We start from the raw sequence: 20805 nt of genomic DNA, 5'->3' as shown, positions 1-20805 counted from the left end.
CGCCCGCGCCCCCCCCCCCCCCCCGCCACCTGCACCCCACAACCAGGAACCTTCAGTCCTTCTCAGCGCATCTTTCCTCCTCAGCTGGCTGCGGCTGCAGCTGCTGCTTTTCCGGCCTCCCCGCCTGCGCCTCGCGCACCCTCGCCCACCCTCCCACTCGCAAGGCCCCACCCCGCCCCGCCCCGCCCCCGTCGGCGCCGACGCGCGCGGCCCCGCGGCGGGTGGCAAGCCCTCCTCGCTTCGCGGGCGCTGCGACTTCTGCCTGCTGAACGGCCAACTCGCTCTCGCAGCCTTGCTTCCACGTCCGCCCCCGGCCGCTCTCCCTCCGGCCGGCACCCTGTCGTCCGCGCCCGCGCCGCCGGCCCGCCTGCGCCACCCAGCCACACCCAGGCGGCCGAGCCCCCGCGCCTTGCCCGCCAGGGTGCTGCTGCGTGCCCTCCACGCTTCTCCGCCTTGCGGCCTCGGCCGGGCCACACCTGCCTGCCTCCCGCCCGGGACGCGCGCCACGCATCCTTGCTGCGGGCCGGCGAACACCGGCCTTCCGTGCACGAACCCGTCCCGGGAAGGGCGCTCGGCTGGCGTGGGAGCGGAAGCCCTGCGTGCCCGTCCAGCCCACCCACAGGCGCCCAGCCCGCGCGCCCCGGCCCTCGGCGCCACCGCGCCCGTTCCCGGGGGGGAAGCCGCCGCCCGGGCCGGAGCCAAGCCCGGCCTGGCGTGCTCCCTGCCTCAGCCGGCAGTCCCCGAGCCAGGAGCCGCTCTGCCCAAGGGCCCCTCCTCACCACCACCACCACCCACCCTGTCAGAGCGGAGCGCCGGTGAGCGCCGTCGGCCAGAGCGCAGGAGCCAGGCTCACACGCCTTTGGGTCCTCGGGCCTGAGCGCCGCTCGGGGCGGCGGCGGGGGCGCCCCGGGGAGTCGCGCTCCCGCGCTCGCGAGCATCCAGCACAGGCCGAGCCCGGGGTCCCGGCCCCCGCCCGCAATGGCACGCTCCATCCCGCCCCTGCCGGAAAGCCAGCCCGCCAGAGGGGTTTTGGGTCGGGACCCGGCAGGTCGCTGAGAGGAACGTCGGCGCGCGGCCGCGGCGACCACGCAGCGCCTGCCTGCGCCTGGGGTTCCGGCGCCGGGCAGACGGCGTCGGCTCCTGGCCCCCTCGGGCGACACCGACAGCGTCGCGGCGGCCGTGGTCGGCGCAGAAGGCGCGGGACCGGCCGAGTGGGCCGGCGGCCCGCCGCCCCGGGGTCCTGCACGTGCCCGGACCCTGGCTTTGAGGTCGGCCGCCCGTGGTCTCCTGCTCCGATGGAGCAGACAGATGCCCACTGGGCGAGCGGTGAGCAGTGACGGGCGGGTGTTGGCCAGCGCCTCTGGGGCGGCGTCGGGCGGCGGCGGCCACCGGTGCATGGGTGGTTCAGTGGTAGAATTCTCGCCTGCCACGCGGGAGGCCCGGGTTCGATTCCCGGCCCATGCAACCCCAGCGTCCCCTTTTGGTCCCGCACTGCAGTCCCAGAGCCGAGCTAGGTCTGCCCGCTCCAAGGCGCTCAAGGGAGCACTCCTGCAACCGCTGGCTGCTACCTGCCGCCCGCTGCCTCTCCCACGCAGCTGCCCACGACCCCTCCCGCCCCCACACACGGCCCTGCTGCCAAGCCGCTGTGGCCCCAAGCCCTGCGGGCTCAGCCCCCCGTGTGCCCAGACACCTCCCTTGTGGTTGCTGGCTTCGTCACCCGGACCCAGCCGGTGGCTCACGGATTGCGCTGGAAGGCACACCCCACCTCTGGCAGCCGCCGGCCCCACCTCTTCACCTTTCCCAACGTCTGTCTCCAAGCTCCCTGGCTCACTCTCCCCACACCCCGAGAATCAATCACCCTCCGTTTGCACAGCCAGGAGCAAGGAAGTTGCCACATCTGGCAAGGATACCTCCCTTTTCCCTGGAGGGTCCCTGGAGCATCATCTTGCAGGAGGAGTTCCTGCAGAAGTCCACACGCTCCCGGCCCTGGGCCCAGATCGGTTTCCAACCGCAACACCCTCACCACCTCACACACCACCCCCTCCCCTGGAACCCTCTTGCCCGCCTCACCTCAGCATCAGCCCTGCTCCGCCAGTAACACCACCTCAGCCTGCACCCTCACCATCCCCCTGCTCCCCCAAACGCACCCATTCCACCCACCCCTGCTCCCCACCTCCCCCATCTCCACTCCACACCCCCCCGCCCGCGCGCAAACACACACACACACACACACACACACACACACACAAGCCCGGTTCCTCCTCCATGAGCCATCCCAAATCCTACTCTTGTCAAGGAACCCGCCTCTGCCTTTGTCCCACTGGCCCGTCTCCCCCCAACCCCGACCCCAACCCTTGGCCTGTTCCTTTTTCTGCTTCTTCCAACGCCAGTAGAACTGATTTACTTTCCTGGGTTAGTCTCAGGTGCACGGCACAGTGATTCAGTCCCCTGTTCTTTTCCAGGTGATTTTCCAGTGTGGGTTAAGGCGAGATACGAATACAGATCTCATGCTACAGAGGAAAGCTTTGTTGCTCATCTCCTGTAGGTATACTAGTTCCTCTCTCTTGATCCGACTCCAACTTCGTCCGTCCGCTGCCTTTCCCCTTGGGTAGCCCTATGGACGTTTTCTATGTCTGAAGGTCGTTTTCCCCTTTGCACATAGATTCATTTGCATTCGTTGGCAGAGTCCACAGAGCTTTGTCCCTCTCCACCCGACTCACTTCACTCAGTGGACCCTTCTGTGGGTCCGTCCAGCGTCGCGGCCCGTGGCGATGGCCGCTCCTTCTTGACGGCTGCGTCATATTCCACGGTACACATATACCTCTTCTTCTCGTGCCGCCGGGCACTTGGGCGTTCCCCATGTCTCGGCTCTGGCACAGAGGGCTGCGATGACCCTGGGGGATGCCTGCATCTCTTCCCATCAGGGGTGATGTCTTTTCCCGATGGGTACCCGGGATTGGGTTTGCTGGATCACAGCGTAAGCTCTTCTTTTTCCTATTGCTGGACGGATCCTCGACGGATTGACTTCCAGGGAGCAGTAGATGTTGTTCTGGAAGTGTAGCTGGTCTACACCGTGGTGTCCGTTTCCACTGGACAGCGTCGTGATTCCGTCCTGTGTGTGTAGGATGATGTTTTCAGATCGCTTTCCATTACAGGGGGTGACAGGAGATTGCATCCTATTCCCTGTGGTAGCCTGTGTGTCTTTGCTGGTCGTCTCCTTTCTACTCAGCACTAGTACGGTATGTCCGTTGAGCCCGGCTCTTCATTCATCCCTCCGTCCCTGACTTTGCCCTTGGGAAGCCCGAAGCTGCTTTCCTGTGTCTCGGGGGCTGTCGCTGCTTGGCACAGGGATGAATGTGTACCACACTTTCGATTCCACCCATCTGTGACCTTGTCTGTTTGACTCCCCTCACCAAGGGTCATATTCTGCAGCTCCGGCTGCTGTTGCTGCCAGTGACACTATGTGACTCTTGTGGACGGCTCAGTGACATCGCGTCCTCTCCCTTTCTCTGACAGCGCGTCTCCGTGGGTGAGCCGCTGGGGATGGGCACTAGGGGTTTCTCCCCGTCTTGGCTACGGCAAACGGTGCTGCTACGACCGTGGGGTTTGCATGTGCCTTTCTGAATGAAGAGTTGAGCCTTTCACGGATACGGACCCCGCTCGCCTGTCTCCCGCTTACTTAGTTACCTATGTATTCCGTGTCCTTTTGAAAGCTCACTCCAAAGTCATAGTAGCGGTTGTTGTGCGAGTAGAGTGGATTTCCAACATTGTGCTCCTTTCCGATGGACTGCAACGTGATTCTGTTTCCCAGGTACAGATTTCAGATTTCATGTATGTTTTCAGACTCTTTTCCGCTTGAGGTTATTACAGGGTACTGACTCTTATTGCCTGTGTTGAACTGGATAACCTTGGTGCGTCTCCCATTATAGGCGGTCCTGCGTATCTGTTCGTTGCAGCTCCAGAGTCATCCCTCCACCGCTGCCCTTCCGCCTGCGTTACACTAAGGCGGTTTTCTGCGTGAGCCGGTCTCTCTTCGGCAAATAGGTTCGTTTTGTATTCTTTTACACGTTCCACATGCTTCTGTCCAACTCGGTCTGACGTTCTTCACCAAGTCTAAGAGTCTCTAGGTCCATCATTGCTTGTGACAAATGGCAATCCTTTCCTTTTCTCTTTAGGACCGAGTGATCGTTCCTTGGGACATCTATGCCACGTCTTCTTGGGCCCGCCGTTCGAGGATGGGCACTGGGGTTTCTTCCGTGTCGTGGCTATGGCAAGTAGTGCTGCAGTGTGCAGGGCGAGTACGGACCTTTAGACCTCTCCGAGGTTAGTTCTCTGCGGGTGTGTACCCAGGACGGGGTGTGCTCGGTCAGATGGGAGCTCTCTTTGGTCCTCATGAAACCCCAGGCATCCCCGCTGCCAACCACCACCCACCATCCCACCCTGATCCCCCAGCAATGGCACACCCGAGACTGGACATCTGGTCCTGATGAGTGGGGACTTGGGTCTCTGGGGCGGGACGGTGGGCCCACCCTGTTCCGACCGGGTCTGGCCCCCGTCTGGCGCTCCGTTTCTGTGGCTCGCTTGCCAGCGTGCTAGCCAGCGCCCGGAGCCCCAGCCCACCGCCGAGCCTGAGCAACCTGCGGCACCGCGCGCCAGGGTGGCACGCACGCTCACCCGCCAGCCCGCCCACACGGCGTGCTCTCCCACCACCTCCCTCACGCCACAGCCCCCTCAGGGTCACCGCCTGCCCTCTGCCTCTCCCGCCAGGCCCCAGGCTCGGGCCCCATCTACCCTCCACCGTCCCCCTGCAGCCCCGGGCCATCTCTCACACACCCTCCCCTGCCCTGGCGTTCACCAGTGCGGGCCTGCCTCCAGCTCCGCAGACCCACCCCTGCCACCTGCCCACCCCGACCGCAGACCTGTCCCAGCCTCACACGGGTGCCTGGCACGGCGTCGCCACCGCCTCCATGCTTCTGCAGAGGCCCTGCTCGAGTGGCCGGCCCATCTCTCGGCCAGGTCCCCGCGAGTCCCATGCCTCCCCTTCCCGCCGGCCCTCCACGCAGACGCCACGCCCAAGCACCCCTGGGCCTGCCTCCCCGCACCCGGCTCGCTGCCGCCCCCTCTCCCTGCGATGGCTCTGCCCCGGTCCCTGATCCTCGTGGGGGCACCCACCAGCCATGGCCCCAGGCAGCTTCGTCCCGCACTCTCACCCACGCACGCTGACGCCCACGGCCCCGGCAGGGGCGTCGAGGAAACCTCCTGCGGCGATGGCTAGCACGCGTCAGGCCACAGGTTCTCCTTTGGCCCAGGGGACTCAGCTTTGTCCCGTCGCCCCCGAGCGTGCCGCCCTCGCCGCACGATTGGTGCCCTTCGTCGGCCGTCCACTCCCCCACCCCCCCACTCCCCAAAGGACACAGTCCTTCAACAGTCGTGAAACCCTTTGGGGTTATAGACGGGCTGAAGCTTGGGCTAAGAGGAGATTGTGGGTGGCGACGACCCCCGGCGAGAGTTCCTGGGGACGTCGATGACAGTCTGTGGAGAGGGATGGAGTTGATCCTGGACAGACAGATTGGAGAGAATGGCAAAGTAGGAGATGTCATATCTAGGGCAGGGGTGCGTGGAACAGGGCGCTCTGTGTGTGTGTGTGTGTGTGTGTGTGTGTGTGTGTGTGTGCAGCCAGGTGCCCACCTTTGGTTCGTTGTCGGGGAGGGACATCTGGTAAACCTTGCCTCACTCCGGGAGGATTGAGAGCTGTGGTCAGGCAAGGGAAACACCATGTTGGTCGGCTTGCCCACCCTGGCCGGCATCACTGCCTGGGGTGCATCTGCCACCTCCCAGCTGGTTGGCTGGGTTTTCCCAGCCGGCCCGCCCCGCCGGGACCTGCGTGCTCCCTCACTTCCCCCGCGCGGTGCTGTGACTCGCAGCACGGGCCCACATTCGTCTTCACCCCTTTGCCTCGGGGAGAGCGAAGAAGAACTCAAGAGCCTCTTGATGAAAGTGAAAGAGGAAAATGACAAAGTTGGCTTCCAACTCAACATTCAGAAAACTAAGCTCGTGGCATCCGGTCCCATCACTTCATAGCAAACAGATGGGGAAACAATGGAAACCGGGCGAGACTTCACTGAGGTGGGGGGGGGGGGCTCCCCCAAATCACTGCAGATGGTGGCCGCGGCCATGAAATTAAAAGACGTCCGCCTCTTGGGAGAAAAGCTCTGACCAAGCTAGACAGCATGTCGAAAAGCAGAGACATGACTCTGCCACGAGGGTCCATCTCGTGAAAGCCACGGTCTGTCCAGCAGTCACGGACAGATGTGAGAGTTGCAGCATAAAGAAAGCTGAGCGCTGAAGAAGCGATGCTTTTGAACTGCGCTGTTGGAGAAGACTCTTGAGAGTCCCTTGGACTGCCAGGAGATCCAACCAGTCAATCCTAGAGGAAATCAGTCCTGAATATTCATTGGAAGCCCTGAGGCTGAAGCTGACACTTCAGTCAGTCCTCTGGCCACCTGACGCAAAGGACTGACTCCCTGGAAAAGACCTCGACGGAAGGCAGGAGGAGACGGGGACGACACGACACGCCAGAAGGTGAGATGGTTGGACGGCATCGCCGACTCGCTGGACCTGAGTTTGAGCACGCTGCGGGAGTTGGTGATGGCCAGGGAAGCCTGGGCTGCTGCAGTGCCCTGAGCGACTGAACCCATCGATACCGATGCCTCCCGGGCGCCGAGGTCCGCCTCCCAGAGCCCACTCAGGACCAGAACCCTCTTGGAGTCACCAGCGGCGCACGGGAGTCGCAGCCAGCCCGGGACCTGGCACTCAATGGCCAAGCCGCCCAGAGAGGTGGCTGGCATGCGGGACATGGGGAGGCAGGCGTGTCCGTGGCCACTGGCCCCACTCCCAGAGCCAGATCCCCCTCGCTCGTCCTCGGCTGTGGCCACCGCCGCGGCCGCTGCCGGCCCGCGCTGGCGACCACCACAGCCCACGCCCCGACCCCTACCCCCACCCGCCCTGTCCGACCCCACCTCCTCCCCAGCACCACTGCCAGCAGGAGAACCAGCACAAGCCCAGGAGCATCGCCGCTGCCACCAGGGGCAGCAGCCGCCGCCCCTCAGGAGGGAGGGGGCGGGGGCTGGGGCTGGGAGGCCTCAGGCGGGTCGTGGTGGAAGCGGCGCGAGGTGGCCACTGCGGCCAAAAGGTTTGCCCCGGGGGACGGCGGGGGTGGCCTGAATCGCGCTTGGGCTGGAGCTGCAGGGTCCCGGGGCCTCTGTCGCAGCGCTGAGCAAGCGTAGGCTAAAAGGGTGGTGGGGTCGCCGGCGAGGAGATCGGCAGGTGGCGGGCGGAGGGGAAGAAGAAAGGCTTCCCTGACCGGGAATCGAACCCGGGCCGCGGTGGTGAGAGCGCCGAATCCTAACCACTAGACCACCAGGGAGCGTCGGGGTTCGGCCCTCGCCTGCTCCTGCCGAACCCAGCGCCTCCGGGCCGCCCGCCGTCCCGCCGGCCCGCGCCACCGTGGTGCCCACACCCGGCCTTTGCAAGGCAAGTCCAGCCGCCCGCCGGCCCTGTCAGTCCGCCTGCCCTGGCGGGCCGTCTTGCTCTCAGCAGCCTCAAAACACTGCGCGCGCCACCGGCTTCTCGCACACACGCCCAAAGCCGCGCGCCAGCTGCCTGGCTCCCTGCTCCCAGCTCTCTCTGCCCCGAACGCCCCTGCCGGGAGGGCGGCGGACCTCAGCAAAAGGTCGGCCCGCTGCGTTGGCCGGGAATCGAACCCGGGTCAACTGCTTGGAAGGCAGCTATGCTCACCACTATACCACCAACGCTGCTCAGCCCGGGCCGCCGCCAGACGCCGGCCCCGGGCTCGCCCCAGCACACTCTCGCCGCCGCCGCCGCCGCATCCCTGCCCCGACGCCCCGTCAGCGGGAGGCTCTGCGCCGCCGCCGGCGCCACCAGCAGCCCACCAGCAAGCCCATCCGCGCCAGCTCTACGCAGCGGCCGGGGTCCACCGGCCCCACCGCCCCGGGGCGGCGCTCCCGCGGCCTTGCGGTCCCCCGGCCGTTCGCTCCCCGCCGCGGCCCGCGAACGCCTCCGCCCTCACCGCCGGGGGGCAACGCGGGGCACGCGGCTTCCAGCAGCCAGCTGGCCAAAGCCCTTCTCCACCGTGCGCTGGGCGAGGCCACTTCCCACGACGACAGGGGGACACGGGAGCCAGCCGCCTGCAGGCGTCACGGCGCTGTGTCGCGCCGCGCCGCGGGGGCGTCGCGAGCCTAGGAGCCCACTGAGGCAGCCCCTGTGGGCGGGCGGGCCGCAAGATCCGGCTATGGTCGGGCAAGGCCGTGGGGTGGCCAAGGAGGCCGTCGCTCCGCCGTGGCGACCGAGCGCCCGGCGACGACAGAGGGCTCAGGCTGGAGGGCTGCACCGGTAGAGGGAGTCGGCGGTGGCCAGGCGCCTGGTCCAAAGGCGGACGGAGGAGACGAAGGGCCCTTGGGGGCCAGGCGGCAGGACAGAGCGCCACCGCGGCCACCAAAAAGGCTGTGTTGCCTCCCCGTCGGGGAATCGAACCCCGGTCTCCCGCGTGACAGGCGGGGATACTCACCACTATACTAACGAGGACGGCGGCGACCGCCCTGCCGCCCGGCCCCTCTCGGGCTCTCGGGCTGCCTGCCCACGCCTCCCCGTGCCCACCACGGGCCCCGACCCGACCGCCCACCAAACCAACCGCCTCAGTCACAGAGGCGGCCCGCGACCCCGACACGGACCCGGCCCCCCCGGGGCACTGGACACTCCTCGTGCGCGCCGCCTCTTGCCTCCAACGCGGCCATTCCGCCGGGAGAAGGGGGTCCGAGAAGGCAAGCGAGGCTGCGAGGACACGGTGGGCGCGCGCCGGCCCGCGTCTGGCGAGGAGGGGCGCGGGTGAGGAGGGGACGGCCCGCCAAGGGCCGGGCTGGGTCCGGGGCGCGACCGGCGGCGCAGCCGGGCGCCTCGGCCGGCCCCGTCGCTCACCCACACCAGACGGCCGCCTGCCTGCCTGCCTGCCTGCCTGCCTGCATGCCTGCCTGCCTGGCGCGGCGCACCGCGCGGCCCGCCACGGGCGCCGGGGCTCGCGCCGCGTCGGGTCTCAGCCAGGCGAGCGGCCACGCGCCCGCCCAGGCCCGCCGTCAGGATGGCCGAGCGGTCTAAGGCGCTGCGTTCAGGTCGCAGTCTCCCCTGGAGGCGTGGGTTCGAATCCCACTCCTGACAAGCCAGCCTTTTGGCCCGCCGGACAAACGCACCCGTCCTCCCCGCGCCACAGCCTTTCTCCACACACGCCCGCGCCCCCCCCCCCCTCCCCCGCCACCTGCACCCCACAACCAGGAACCTTCAGTCCTTCTCAGCGCATCTTTCCTCCTCAGCTGGCTGCGGCTGCAGCTGCTGCTTTTCCGGCCTCCCCGCCTGCGCCTCGCGCACCCTCGCCCACCCTCCCACTCGCAAGGCCCCACCCCGCCCCGCCCCGCCCCCGTCGGCGCCGACGCGCGCGGCCCCGCGGCGGGTGGCAAGCCCTCCTCGCTTCGCGGGCGCTGCGACTTCTGCCTGCTGAACGGCCAACTCGCTCTCGCAGCCTTGCTTCCACGTCCGCCCCCGGCCGCTCTCCCTCCGGCCGGCACCCTGTCGTCCGCGCCCGCGCCGCCGGCCCGCCTGCGCCACCCAGCCACACCCAGGCGGCCGAGCCCCCGCGCCTTGCCCGCCAGGGGGCTGCTGCGTGCCCTCCACGCTTCTCCGCCTTGCGGCCTCGGCCGGGCCACACCTGCCTGCCTCCCGCCCGGGACGCGCGCCACGCATCCTTGCTGCGGGCCGGCGAACACCGGCCTTCCGTGCACGAACCCGTCCCGGGAAGGGCGCTCGGCTGGCGTGGGAGCGGAAGCCCTGCGTGCCCGTCCAGCCCACCCACAGGCGCCCAGCCCGCGCGCCCCGGCCCTCGGCGCCACCGCGCCCGTTCCCGGGGGGGAAGCCGCCGCCCGGGCCGGAGCCAAGCCCGGCCTGGCGTGCTCCCTGCCTCAGCCGGCAGTCCCCGAGCCAGGAGCCGCTCTGCCCAAGGGCCCCTCCTCACCACCACCACCACCCACCCTGTCAGAGCGGAGCGCCGGTGAGCGCCGTCGGCCAGAGCGCAGGAGCCAGGCTCACACGCCTTTGGGTCCTCGGGCCTGAGCGCCGCTCGGGGCGGCGGCGGGGGCGCCCCGGGGAGTCGCGCTCCCGCGCTCGCGAGCATCCAGCACAGGCCGAGCCCGGGGTCCCGGCCCCCGCCCGCAATGGCACGCTCCATCCCGCCCCTGCCGGAAAGCCAGCCCGCCAGAGGGGTTTTGGGTCGGGACCCGGCAGGTCGCTGAGAGGAACGTCGGCGCGCGGCCGCGGCGACCACGCAGCGCCTGCCTGCGCCTGGGGTTCCGGCGCCGGGCAGACGGCGTCGGCTCCTGGCCCCCTCGGGCGACACCGACAGCGTCGCGGCGGCCGTGGTCGGCGCAGAAGGCGCGGGACCGGCCGAGTGGGCCGGCGGCCCGCCGCCCCGGGGTCCTGCACGTGCCCGGACCCTGGCTTTGAGGTCGGCCGCCCGTGGTCTCCTGCTCCGATGGAGCAGACAGATGCCCACTGGGCGAGCGGTGAGCAGTGACGGGCGGGTGTTGGCCAGCGCCTCTGGGGCGGCGTCGGGCGGCGGCGGCCACCGGTGCATGGGTGGTTCAGTGGTAGAATTCTCGCCTGCCACGCGGGAGGCCCGGGTTCGATTCCCGGCCCATGCAACCCCAGCGTCCCCTTTTGGTCCCGCACTGCAGTCCCAGAGCCGAGCTAGGTCTGCCCGCTCCAAGGCGCTCAAGGGAGCACTCCTGCAACCGCTGGCTGCTACCTGCCGCCCGCTGCCTCTCCCACGCAGCTGCCCACGACCCCTCCCGCCCCCACACACGGCCCTGCTGCCAAGCCGCTGTGGCCCCAAGCCCTGCGGGCTCAGCCCCCCGTGTGCCCAGACACCTCCCTTGTGGTTGCTGGCTTCGTCACCCGGACCCAGCCGGTGGCTCACGGATTGCGCTGGAAGGCACACCCCACCTCTGGCAGCCGCCGGCCCCACCTCTTCACCTTTCCCAACGTCTGTCTCCAAGCTCCCTGGCTCACTCTCCCCACACCCCGAGAATCAATCACCCTCCGTTTGCACAGCCAGGAGCAAGGAAGTTGCCACATCTGGCAAGGATACCTCCCTTTTCCCTGGAGGGTCCCTGGAGCATCATCTTGCAGGAGGAGTTCCTGCAGAAGTCCACACGCTCCCGGCCCTGGGCCCAGATCGGTTTCCAACCGCAACACCCTCACCACCTCACACACCACCCCCTCCCCTGGAACCCTCTTGCCCGCCTCACCTCAGCATCAGCCCTGCTCCGCCAGTAACACCACCTCAGCCTGCACCCTCACCATCCCCCTGCTCCCCCAAACGCACCCATTCCACCCACCCCTGCTCCCCACCTCCCCCATCTCCACTCCACACCCCCCCGCCCGCGCGCAAACACACACACACACACACACACACACACACACACAAGCCCGGTTCCTCCTCCATGAGCCATCCCAAATCCTACTCTTGTCAAGGAACCCGCCTCTGCCTTTGTCCCACTGGCCCGTCTCCCCCCAACCCCGACCCCAACCCTTGGCCTGTTCCTTTTTCTGCTTCTTCCAACGCCAGTAGAACTGATTTACTTTCCTGGGTTAGTCTCAGGTGCACGGCACAGTGATTCAGTCCCCTGTTCTTTTCCAGGTGATTTTCCAGTGTGGGTTAAGGCGAGATACGAATACAGATCTCATGCTACAGAGGAAAGCTTTGTTGCTCATCTCCTGTAGGTATACTAGTTCCTCTCTCTTGATCCGACTCCAACTTCGTCCGTCCGCTGCCTTTCCCCTTGGGTAGCCCTATGGACGTTTTCTATGTCTGAAGGTCGTTTTCCCCTTTGCACATAGATTCATTTGCATTCGTTGGCAGAGTCCACAGAGCTTTGTCCCTCTCCACCCGACTCACTTCACTCAGTGGACCCTTCTGTGGGTCCGTCCAGCGTCGCGGCCCGTGGCGATGGCCGCTCCTTCTTGACGGCTGCGTCATATTCCACGGTACACATATACCTCTTCTTCTCGTGCCGCCGGGCACTTGGGCGTTCCCCATGTCTCGGCTCTGGCACAGAGGGCTGCGATGACCCTGGGGGATGCCTGCATCTCTTCCCATCAGGGGTGATGTCTTTTCCCGATGGGTACCCGGGATTGGGTTTGCTGGATCACAGCGTAAGCTCTTCTTTTTCCTATTGCTGGACGGATCCTCGACGGATTGACTTCCAGGGAGCAGTAGATGTTGTTCTGGAAGTGTAGCTGGTCTACACCGTGGTGTCCGTTTCCACTGGACAGCGTCGTGATTCCGTCCTGTGTGTGTAGGATGATGTTTTCAGATCGCTTTCCATTACAGGGGGTGACAGGAGATTGCATCCTATTCCCTGTGGTAGCCTGTGTGTCTTTGCTGGTCGTCTCCTTTCTACTCAGCACTAGTACGGTATGTCCGTTGAGCCCGGCTCTTCATTCATCCCTCCGTCCCTGACTTTGCCCTTGGGAAGCCCGAAGCTGCTTTCCTGTGTCTCGGGGGCTGTCGCTGCTTGGCACAGGGATGAATGTGTACCACACTTTCGATTCCACCCATCTGTGACCTTGTCTGTTTGACTCCCCTCACCAAGGGTCATATTCTGCAGCTCCGGCTGCTGTTGCTGCCAGTGACACTATGTGACTCTTGTGGACGGCTCAGTGACATCGCGTCCTCTCCCTTTCTCTGACAGCGCGTCTCCGTGGGTGAGCCGCTGGGGATGGGCACTAGGGGTTTCTCCCCGTCTTGGCTACGGCAAACGGTGCTGCTACGACCGTGGGGTTTGCATGTGCCTTTCTGAATGAAGAGTTGAGCCTTTCACGGATACGGACCCCGCTCGCCTGTCTCCCGCTTACTTAGTTACCTATGTATTCCGTGTCCTTTTGAAAGCTCACTCCAAAGTCATAGTAGCGGTTGTTGTGCGAGTAGAGTGGATTTCCAACATTGTGCTCCTTTCCGATGGACTGCAACGTGATTCTGTTTCCCAGGTACAGATTTCAGATTTCATGTATGTTTTCAGACTCTTTTCCGCTTGAGGTTATTACAGGGTACTGACTCTTATTGCCTGTGTTGAACTGGATAACCTTGGTGCGTCTCCCATTATAGGCGGTCCTGCGTATCTGTTCGTTGCAGCTCCAGAGTCATCCCTCCACCGCTGCCCTTCCGCCTGCGTTACACTAAGGCGGTTTTCTGCGTGAGCCGGTCTCTCTTCGGCAAATAGGTTCGTTTTGTATTCTTTTACACGTTCCACATGCTTCTGTCCAACTCGGTCTGACGTTCTTCACCAAGTCTAAGAGTCTCTAGGTCCATCATTGCTTGTGACAAATGGCAATCCTTTCCTTTTCTCTTTAGGACCGAGTGATCGTTCCTTGGGACATCTATGCCACGTCTTCTTGGGCCCGCCGTTCGAGGATGGGCACTGGGGTTTCTTCCGTGTCGTGGCTATGGCAAGTAGTGCTGCAGTGTGCAGGGCGAGTACGGACCTTTAGACCTCTCCGAGGTTAGTTCTCTGCGGGTGTGTACCCAGGACGGGGTGTGCTCGGTCAGATGGGAGCTCTCTTTGGTCCTCATGAAACCCCAGGCATCCCCGCTGCCAACCACCACCCACCATCCCACCCTGATCCCCCAGCAATGGCACACCCGAGACTGGACATCTGGTCCTGATGAGTGGGGACTTGGGTCTCTGGGGCGGGACGGTGGGCCCACCCTGTTCCGACCGGGTCTGGCCCCCGTCTGGCGCTCCGTTTCTGTGGCTCGCTTGCCAGCGTGCTAGCCAGCGCCCGGAGCCCCAGCCCACCGCCGAGCCTGAGCAACCTGCGGCACCGCGCGCCAGGGTGGCACGCACGCTCACCCGCCAGCCCGCCCACACGGCGTGCTCTCCCACCACCTCCCTCACGCCACAGCCCCCTCAGGGTCACCGCCTGCCCTCTGCCTCTCCCGCCAGGCCCCAGGCTCGGGCCCCATCTACCCTCCACCGTCCCCCTGCAGCCCCGGGCCATCTCTCACACACCCTCCCCTGCCCTGGCGTTCACCAGTGCGGGCCTGCCTCCAGCTCCGCAGACCCACCCCTGCCACCTGCCCACCCCGACCGCAGACCTGTCCCAGCCTCACACGGGTGCCTGGCACGGCGTCGCCACCGCCTCCATGCTTCTGCAGAGGCCCTGCTCGAGTGGCCGGCCCATCTCTCGGCCAGGTCCCCGCGAGTCCCATGCCTCCCCTTCCCGCCGGCCCTCCACGCAGACGCCACGCCCAAGCACCCCTGGGCCTGCCTCCCCGCACCCGGCTCGCTGCCGCCCCCTCTCCCTGCGATGGCTCTGCCCCGGTCCCTGATCCTCGTGGGGGCACCCACCAGCCATGGCCCCAGGCAGCTTCGTCCCGCACTCTCACCCACGCACGCTGACGCCCACGGCCCCGGCAGGGGCGTCGAGGAAACCTCCTGCGGCGATGGCTAGCACGCGTCAGGCCACAGGTTCTCCTTTGGCCCAGGGGACTCAGCTTTGTCCCGTCGCCCCCGAGCGTGCCGCCCTCGCCGCACGATTGGTGCCCTTCGTCGGCCGTCCACTCCCCCACCCCCCCACTCCCCAAAGGACACAGTCCTTCAACAGTCGTGAAACCCTTTGGGGTTATAGACGGGCTGAAGCTTGGGCTAAGAGGAGATTGTGGGTGGCGACGACCCCCGGCGAGAGTTCCTGGGGACGTCGATGACAGTCTGTGGAGAGGGATGGAGTTGATCCTGGACAGACAGATTGGAGAGAATGGCAAAGTAGGAGATGTCATATCTAGGGCAGGGGTGCGTGGAACAGGGCGCTCTGTGTGTGTGTGTGTGTGTGTGTGTGTGTGTGTGTGTGCAGCCAGGTGCCCACCTTTGGTTCGTTGTCGGGGAGGGACATCTGGTAAACCTTGCCTCACTCCGGGAGGATTGAGAGCTGTGGTCAGGCAAGGGAAACACCATGTTGGTCGGCTTGCCCACCCTGGCCGGCATCACTGCCTGGGGCGCATCTGCCACCTCCCAGCTGGTTGGCTGGGTTTTCCCAGCCGGCCCGCCCCGCCGGGACCTGCGTGCTCCCTCACTTCCCCCGCGCGGTGCTGTGACTCGCAGCACGGGCCCACATTCGTCTTCACCCCTTTGCCTCGGGGAGAGCGAAGAAGAACTCAAGAGCCTCTTGATGAAAGTGAAAGAGGAAAATGACAAAGTTGGCTTCCAACTCAACATTCAGAAAACTAAGCTCGTGGCATCCGGTCCCATCACTTCATAGCAAACAGATGGGGAAACAATGGAAACCGGGCGAGACTTCACTGAGGTGGGGGGGGGGGGGCTCCCCCAAATCACTGCAGATGGTGGCCGCGGCCATGAAATTAAAAGACGTCCGCCTCTTGGGAGAAAAGCTCTGACCAAGCTAGACAGCATGTCGAAAAGCAGAGACATGACTCTGCCACGAGGGTCCATCTCGTGAAAGCCACGGTCTGTCCAGCAGTCACGGACAGATGTGAGAGTTGCAGCATAAAGAAAGCTGAGCGCTGAAGAAGCGATGCTTTTGAACTGCGCTGTTGGAGAAGACTCTTGAGAGTCCCTTGGACTGCCAGGAGATCCAACCAGTCAATCCTAGAGGAAATCAGTCCTGAATATTCATTGGAAGCCCTGAGGCTGAAGCTGACACTTCAGTCAGTCCTCTGGCCACCTGACGCAAAGGACTGACTCCCTGGAAAAGACCTCGACGGAAGGCAGGAGGAGACGGGGACGACACGACACGCCAGAAGGTGAGATGGTTGGACGGCATCGCCGACTCGCTGGACCTGAGTTTGAGCACGCTGCGGGAGTTGGTGATGGCCAGGGAAGCCTGGGCTGCTGCAGTGCCCTGAGCGACTGAACCCATCGATACCGATGCCTCCCGGGCGCCGAGGTCCGCCTCCCAGAGCCCACTCAGGACCAGAACCCTCTTGGAGTCACCAGCGGCGCACGGGAGTCGCAGCCAGCCCGGGACCTGGCACTCAATGGCCAAGCCGCCCAGAGAGGTGGCTGGCATGCGGGACATGGGGAGGCAGGCGTGTCCGTGGCCACTGGCCCCACTCCCAGAGCCAGATCCCCCTCGCTCGTCCTCGGCTGTGGCCACCGCCGCGGCCGCTGCCGGCCCGCGCTGGCGACCACCACAGCCCACGCCCCGACCCCTACCCCCACCCGCCCTGTCCGACCCCACCTCCTCCCCAGCACCACTGCCAGCAGGAGAACCAGCACAAGCCCAGGAGCATCGCCGCTGCCACCAGGGGCAGCAGCCGCCGCCCCTCAGGAGGGAGGGGGCGGGGGCTGGGGCTGGGAGGCCTCAGGCGGGTCGTGGTGGAAGCGGCGCGAGGTGGCCACTGCGGCCAAAAGGTTTGCCCCGGGGGACGGCGGGGGTGGCCTGAATCGCGCTTGGGCTGGAGCTGCAGGGTCCCGGGGCCTCTGTCGCAGCGCTGAGCAAGCGTAGGCTAAAAGGGTGGTGGGGTCGCCGGCGAGGAGATCGGCAGGTGGCGGGCGGAGGGGAAGAAGAAAGGCTTCCCTGACCGGGAATCGAACCCGGGCCGCGGTGGTGAGAGCGCCGAATCCTAACCACTAGACCACCAGGGAGCGTCGGGGTTCGGCCCTCGCCTGCTCCTGCCGAACCCAGCGCCTCCGGGCCGCCCGCCGTCCCGCCGGCCCGCGCCACCGTGGTGCCCACACCCGGCCTTTGCAAGGCAAGTCCAGCCGCCCGCCGGCCCTGTCAGTCCGCCTGCCCTGGCGGGCCGTCTTGCTCTCAGCAGCCTCAAAACACTGCGCGCGCCACCGGCTTCTCGCACACACGCCCAAAGCCGCGCGCCAGCTGCCTGGCTCCCTGCTCCCAGCTCTCTCTGCCCCGAACGCCCCTGCCGGGAGGGCGGCGGACCTCAGCAAAAGGTCGGCCCGCTGCGTTGGCCGGGAATCGAACCCGGGTCAACTGCTTGGAAGGCAGCTATGCTCACCACTATACCACCAACGCTGCTCAGCCCGGGCCGCCGCCAGACGCCGGCCCCGGGCTCGCCCCAGCACACTCTCGCCGCCGCCGCCGCCGCATCCCTGCCCCGACGCCCCGTCAGCGGGAGGCTCTGCGCCGCCGCCGGCGCCACCAGCAGCCCACCAGCAAGCCCATCCGCGCCAGCTCTACGCAGCGGCCGGGGTCCACCGGCCCCACCGCCCCGGGGCGGCGCTCCCGCGGCCTTGCGGTCCCCCGGCCGTTCGCTCCCCGCCGCGGCCCGCGAACGCCTCCGCCCTCACCGCCGGGGGGCAACGCGGGGCACGCGGCTTCCAGCAGCCAGCTGGCCAAAGCCCTTCTCCACCGTGCGCTGGGCGAGGCCACTTCCCACGACGACAGGGGGACACGGGAGCCAGCCGCCTGCAGGCGTCACGGCGCTGTGTCGCGCCGCGCCGCGGGGGCGTCGCGAGCCTAGGAGCCCACTGAGGCAGCCCCTGTGGGCGGGCGGGCCGCAAGATCCGGCTATGGTCGGGCAAGGCCGTGGGGTGGCCAAGGAGGCCGTCGCTCCGCCGTGGCGACCGAGCGCCCGGCGACGACAGAGGGCTCAGGCTGGAGGGCTGCACCGGTAGAGGGGGTCGGCGGTGGCCAGGCGCCTGGTCCAAAGGCGGACGGAGGAGACGAAGGGCCCTTGGGGGCCAGGCGGCAGGACAGAGCGCCACCGCGGCCACCAAAAAGGCTGTGTTGCCTCCCCGTCGGGGAATCGAACCCCGGTCTCCCGCGTGACAGGCGGGGATACTCACCACTATACTAACGAGGACGGCGGCGACCGCCCTGCCGCCCGGCCCCTCTCGGGCTCTCGGGCTGCCTGCCCACGCCTCCCCGTGCCCACCACGGGCCCCGACCCGACCGCCCACCAAACCAACCGCCTCAGTCACAGAGGCGGCCCGCGACCCCGACACGGACCCGGCCCCCCCGGGGCACTGGACACTCCTCGTGCGCGCCGCCTCTTGCCTCCAACGCGGCCATTCCGCCGGGAGAAGGGGGTCCGAGAAGGCAAGCGAGGCTGCGAGGACACGGTGGGCGCGCGCCGGCCCGCGTCTGGCGAGGAGGGGCGCGGGTGAGGAGGGGACGGCCCGCCAAGGGCCGGGCTGGGTCCGGGGCGCGACCGGCGGCGCAGCCGGGCGCCTCGGCCGGCCCCGTCGCTCACCCACACCAGACGGCCGCCTGCCTGCCTGCCTGCCTGCCTGCCTGCATGCCTGCCTGCCTGGCGCGGCGCACCGCGCGGCCCGCCACGGGCGCCGGGGCTCGCGCCGCGTCGGGTCTCAGCCAGGCGAGCGGCCACGCGCCCGCCCAGGCCCGCCGTCAGGATGGCCGAGCGGTCTAAGGCGCTGCGTTCAGGTCGCAGTCTCCCCTGGAGGCGTGGGTTCGAATCCCACTCCTGACAAGCCAGCCTTTTGGCCCGCCGGACAAACGCACCCGTCCTCCCCGCGCCACAGCCTTTCTCCACACACGCCCGCGCCCCCCCCCCCACCCCCCCCGCCACCTGCACCCCACAACCAGGAACCTTCAGTCCTTCTCAGCGCATCTTTCCTCCTCAGCTGGCTGCGGCTGCAGCTGCTGCTTTTCCGGCCTCCCCGCCTGCGCCTCGCGCACCCTCGCCCACCCTCCCACTCGCAAGGCCCCACCCCGCCCCGCCCCGCCCCCGTCGGCGCCGACGCGCGCGGCCCCGCGGCGGGTGGCAAGCCCTCCTCGCTTCGCGGGCGCTGCGACTTCTGCCTGCTGAACGGCCAACTCGCTCTCGCAGCCTTGCTTCCACGTCCGCCCCCGGCCGCTCTCCCTCCGGCCGGCACCCTGTCGTCCGCGCCCGCGCCGCCGGCCCGCCTGCGCCACCCAGCCACACCCAGGCGGCCGAGCCCCCGCGCCTTGCCCGCCAGGGTGCTGCTGCGTGCCCTCCACGCTTCTCCGCCTTGCGGCCTCGGCCGGGCCACACCTGCCTGCCTCCCGCCCGGGACGCGCGCCACGCATCCTTGCTGCGGGCCGGCGAACACCGGCCTTCCGTGCACGAACCCGTCCCGGGAAGGGCGCTCGGCTGGCGTGGGAGCGGAAGCCCTGCGTGCCCGTCCAGCCCACCCACAGGCGCCCAGCCCGCGCGCCCCGGCCCTCGGCGCCACCGCGCCCGTTCCCGGGGGGGAAGCCGCCGCCCGGGCCGGAGCCAAGCCCGGCCTGGCGTGCTCCCTGCCTCAGCCGGCAGTCCCCGAGCCAGGAGCCGCTCTGCCCAAGGGCCCCTCCTCACCACCACCACCACCCACCCTGTCAGAGCGGAGCGCCGGTGAGCGCCGTCGGCCAGAGCGCAGGAGCCAGGCTCACACGCCTTTGGGTCCTCGGGCCTGAGCGCCGCTCGGGGCGGCGGCGGGGGCGCCCCGGGGAGTCGCGCTCCCGCGCTCGCGAGCATCCAGCACAGGCCGAGCCCGGGGTCCCGGCCCCCGCCCGCAATGGCACGCTCCATCCCGCCCCTGCCGGAAAGCCAGCCCGCCAGAGGGGTTTTGGGTCGGGACCCGGCAGGTCGCTGAGAGGAACGTCGGCGCGCGGCCGCGGCGACCACGCAGCGCCTGCCTGCGCCTGGGGTTCCGGCGCCGGGCAGACGGCGTCGGCTCCTGGCCCCCTCGGGCGACACCGACAGCGTCGCGGCGGCCGTGGTCGGCGCAGAAGGCGCGGGACCGGCCGAGTGGGCCGGCGGCCCGCCGCCCCGGGGTCCTGCACGTGCCCGGACCCTGGCTTTGAGGTCGGCCGCCCGTGGTCTCCTGCTCCGATGGAGCAGACAGATGCCCACTGGGCGAGCGGTGAGCAGTGACGGGCGGGTGTTGGCCAGCGCCTCTGGGGCGGCGTCGGGCGGCGGCGGCCACCGGTGCATGGGTGGTTCAGTGGTAGAATTCTCGCCTGCCACGCGGGAGGCCCGGGTTCGATTCCCGGCCCATGCAACCCCAGCGTCCCCTTTTGGTCCCGCACTGCAGTCCCAGAGCCGAGCTAGGTCTGCCCGCTCCAAGGCGCTCAAGGGAGCACTCCTGCAACCGCTGGCTGCTACCTGCCGCCCGCTGCCTCTCCCACGCAGCTGCCCACGACCCCTCCCGCCCCCACACACGGCCCTGCTGCCAAGCCGCTGTGGCCCCAAGCCCTGCGGGCTCAGCCCCCCGTGTGCCCAGACACCTCCCTTGTGGTTGCTGGCTTCGTCACCCGGACCCAGCCGGTGGCTCACGGATTGCGCTGGAAGGCACACCCCACCTCTGGCAGCCGCCGGCCCCACCTCTTCACCTTTCCCAACGTCTGTCTCCAAGCTCCCTGGCTCACTCTCCCCACACCCCGAGAATCAATCACCCTCCGTTTGCACAGCCAGGAGCAAGGAAGTTGCCACATCTGGCAAGGATACCTCCCTTTTCCCTGGAGGGTCCCTGGAGCATCATCTTGCAGGAGGAGTTCCTGCAGAAGTCCACACGCTCCCGGCCCTGGGCCCAGATCGGTTTCCAACCGCAACACCCTCACCACCTCACACACCACCCCCTCCCCTGGAACCCTCTTGCCCGCCTCACCTCAGCATCAGCCCTGCTCCGCCAGTAACACCACCTCAGCCTGCACCCTCACCATCCCCCTGCTCCCCCAAACGCACCCATTCCACCCACCCCTGCTCCCCACCTCCCCCATCTCCACTCCACACCCCCCCGCCCG

The 20805-nt window shown here is 67.4% G+C and overlaps 11 non-coding genes across 11 annotated transcripts; 5 read left to right on the top strand and 6 right to left on the bottom strand.

Annotated features, from left to right (window-relative positions):
• The first annotated feature begins 1393 nt into the window (after positions 1 to 1393).
• TRNAG-GCC (transfer RNA glycine (anticodon GCC)) lies at positions 1394 to 1464 on the top strand. The gene has a single exon. It is a non-coding gene; the product is annotated as a tRNA-Gly (tRNA).
• A 5890-nt stretch (positions 1465 to 7354) lies between these two features.
• TRNAE-CUC (transfer RNA glutamic acid (anticodon CUC)) lies at positions 7355 to 7426 on the bottom strand. Its single transcript has one exon. It is a non-coding gene; the product is annotated as a tRNA-Glu (tRNA).
• A 316-nt stretch (positions 7427 to 7742) lies between these two features.
• Positions 7743 to 7814, bottom strand: TRNAG-UCC (transfer RNA glycine (anticodon UCC)). The gene has a single exon. It is a non-coding gene; the product is annotated as a tRNA-Gly (tRNA).
• Positions 7815 to 8532: 718 nt separating this feature from the next.
• Positions 8533 to 8604, bottom strand: TRNAD-GUC (transfer RNA aspartic acid (anticodon GUC)). The gene has a single exon. It is a non-coding gene; the product is annotated as a tRNA-Asp (tRNA).
• Positions 8605 to 9148: 544 nt separating this feature from the next.
• Positions 9149 to 9231, top strand: TRNAL-CAG (transfer RNA leucine (anticodon CAG)). Its single transcript has one exon. It is a non-coding gene; the product is annotated as a tRNA-Leu (tRNA).
• A 1461-nt stretch (positions 9232 to 10692) lies between these two features.
• Positions 10693 to 10763, top strand: TRNAG-GCC (transfer RNA glycine (anticodon GCC)). The gene has a single exon. It is a non-coding gene; the product is annotated as a tRNA-Gly (tRNA).
• Positions 10764 to 16652: 5889 nt separating this feature from the next.
• On the bottom strand, positions 16653 to 16724 carry TRNAE-CUC (transfer RNA glutamic acid (anticodon CUC)). Its single transcript has one exon. It is a non-coding gene; the product is annotated as a tRNA-Glu (tRNA).
• Positions 16725 to 17040: 316 nt separating this feature from the next.
• On the bottom strand, positions 17041 to 17112 carry TRNAG-UCC (transfer RNA glycine (anticodon UCC)). Its single transcript has one exon. It is a non-coding gene; the product is annotated as a tRNA-Gly (tRNA).
• A 718-nt stretch (positions 17113 to 17830) lies between these two features.
• TRNAD-GUC (transfer RNA aspartic acid (anticodon GUC)) lies at positions 17831 to 17902 on the bottom strand. The gene has a single exon. It is a non-coding gene; the product is annotated as a tRNA-Asp (tRNA).
• Positions 17903 to 18446: 544 nt separating this feature from the next.
• On the top strand, positions 18447 to 18529 carry TRNAL-CAG (transfer RNA leucine (anticodon CAG)). The gene has a single exon. It is a non-coding gene; the product is annotated as a tRNA-Leu (tRNA).
• Positions 18530 to 19992: 1463 nt separating this feature from the next.
• TRNAG-GCC (transfer RNA glycine (anticodon GCC)) lies at positions 19993 to 20063 on the top strand. Its single transcript has one exon. It is a non-coding gene; the product is annotated as a tRNA-Gly (tRNA).
• The last annotated feature ends 742 nt before the right edge of the window (positions 20064 to 20805 follow it).

This window comes from Dama dama, chromosome 20 (genome assembly GCF_033118175.1).
Source record: "Dama dama isolate Ldn47 chromosome 20, ASM3311817v1, whole genome shotgun sequence".
Lineage (NCBI taxonomy): Eukaryota > Metazoa > Chordata > Mammalia > Artiodactyla > Cervidae > Dama > Dama dama.
The sequence above is the reverse complement of the archived record's forward strand: the minus strand, read 5'-3'. Positions and strand labels throughout refer to the sequence as shown.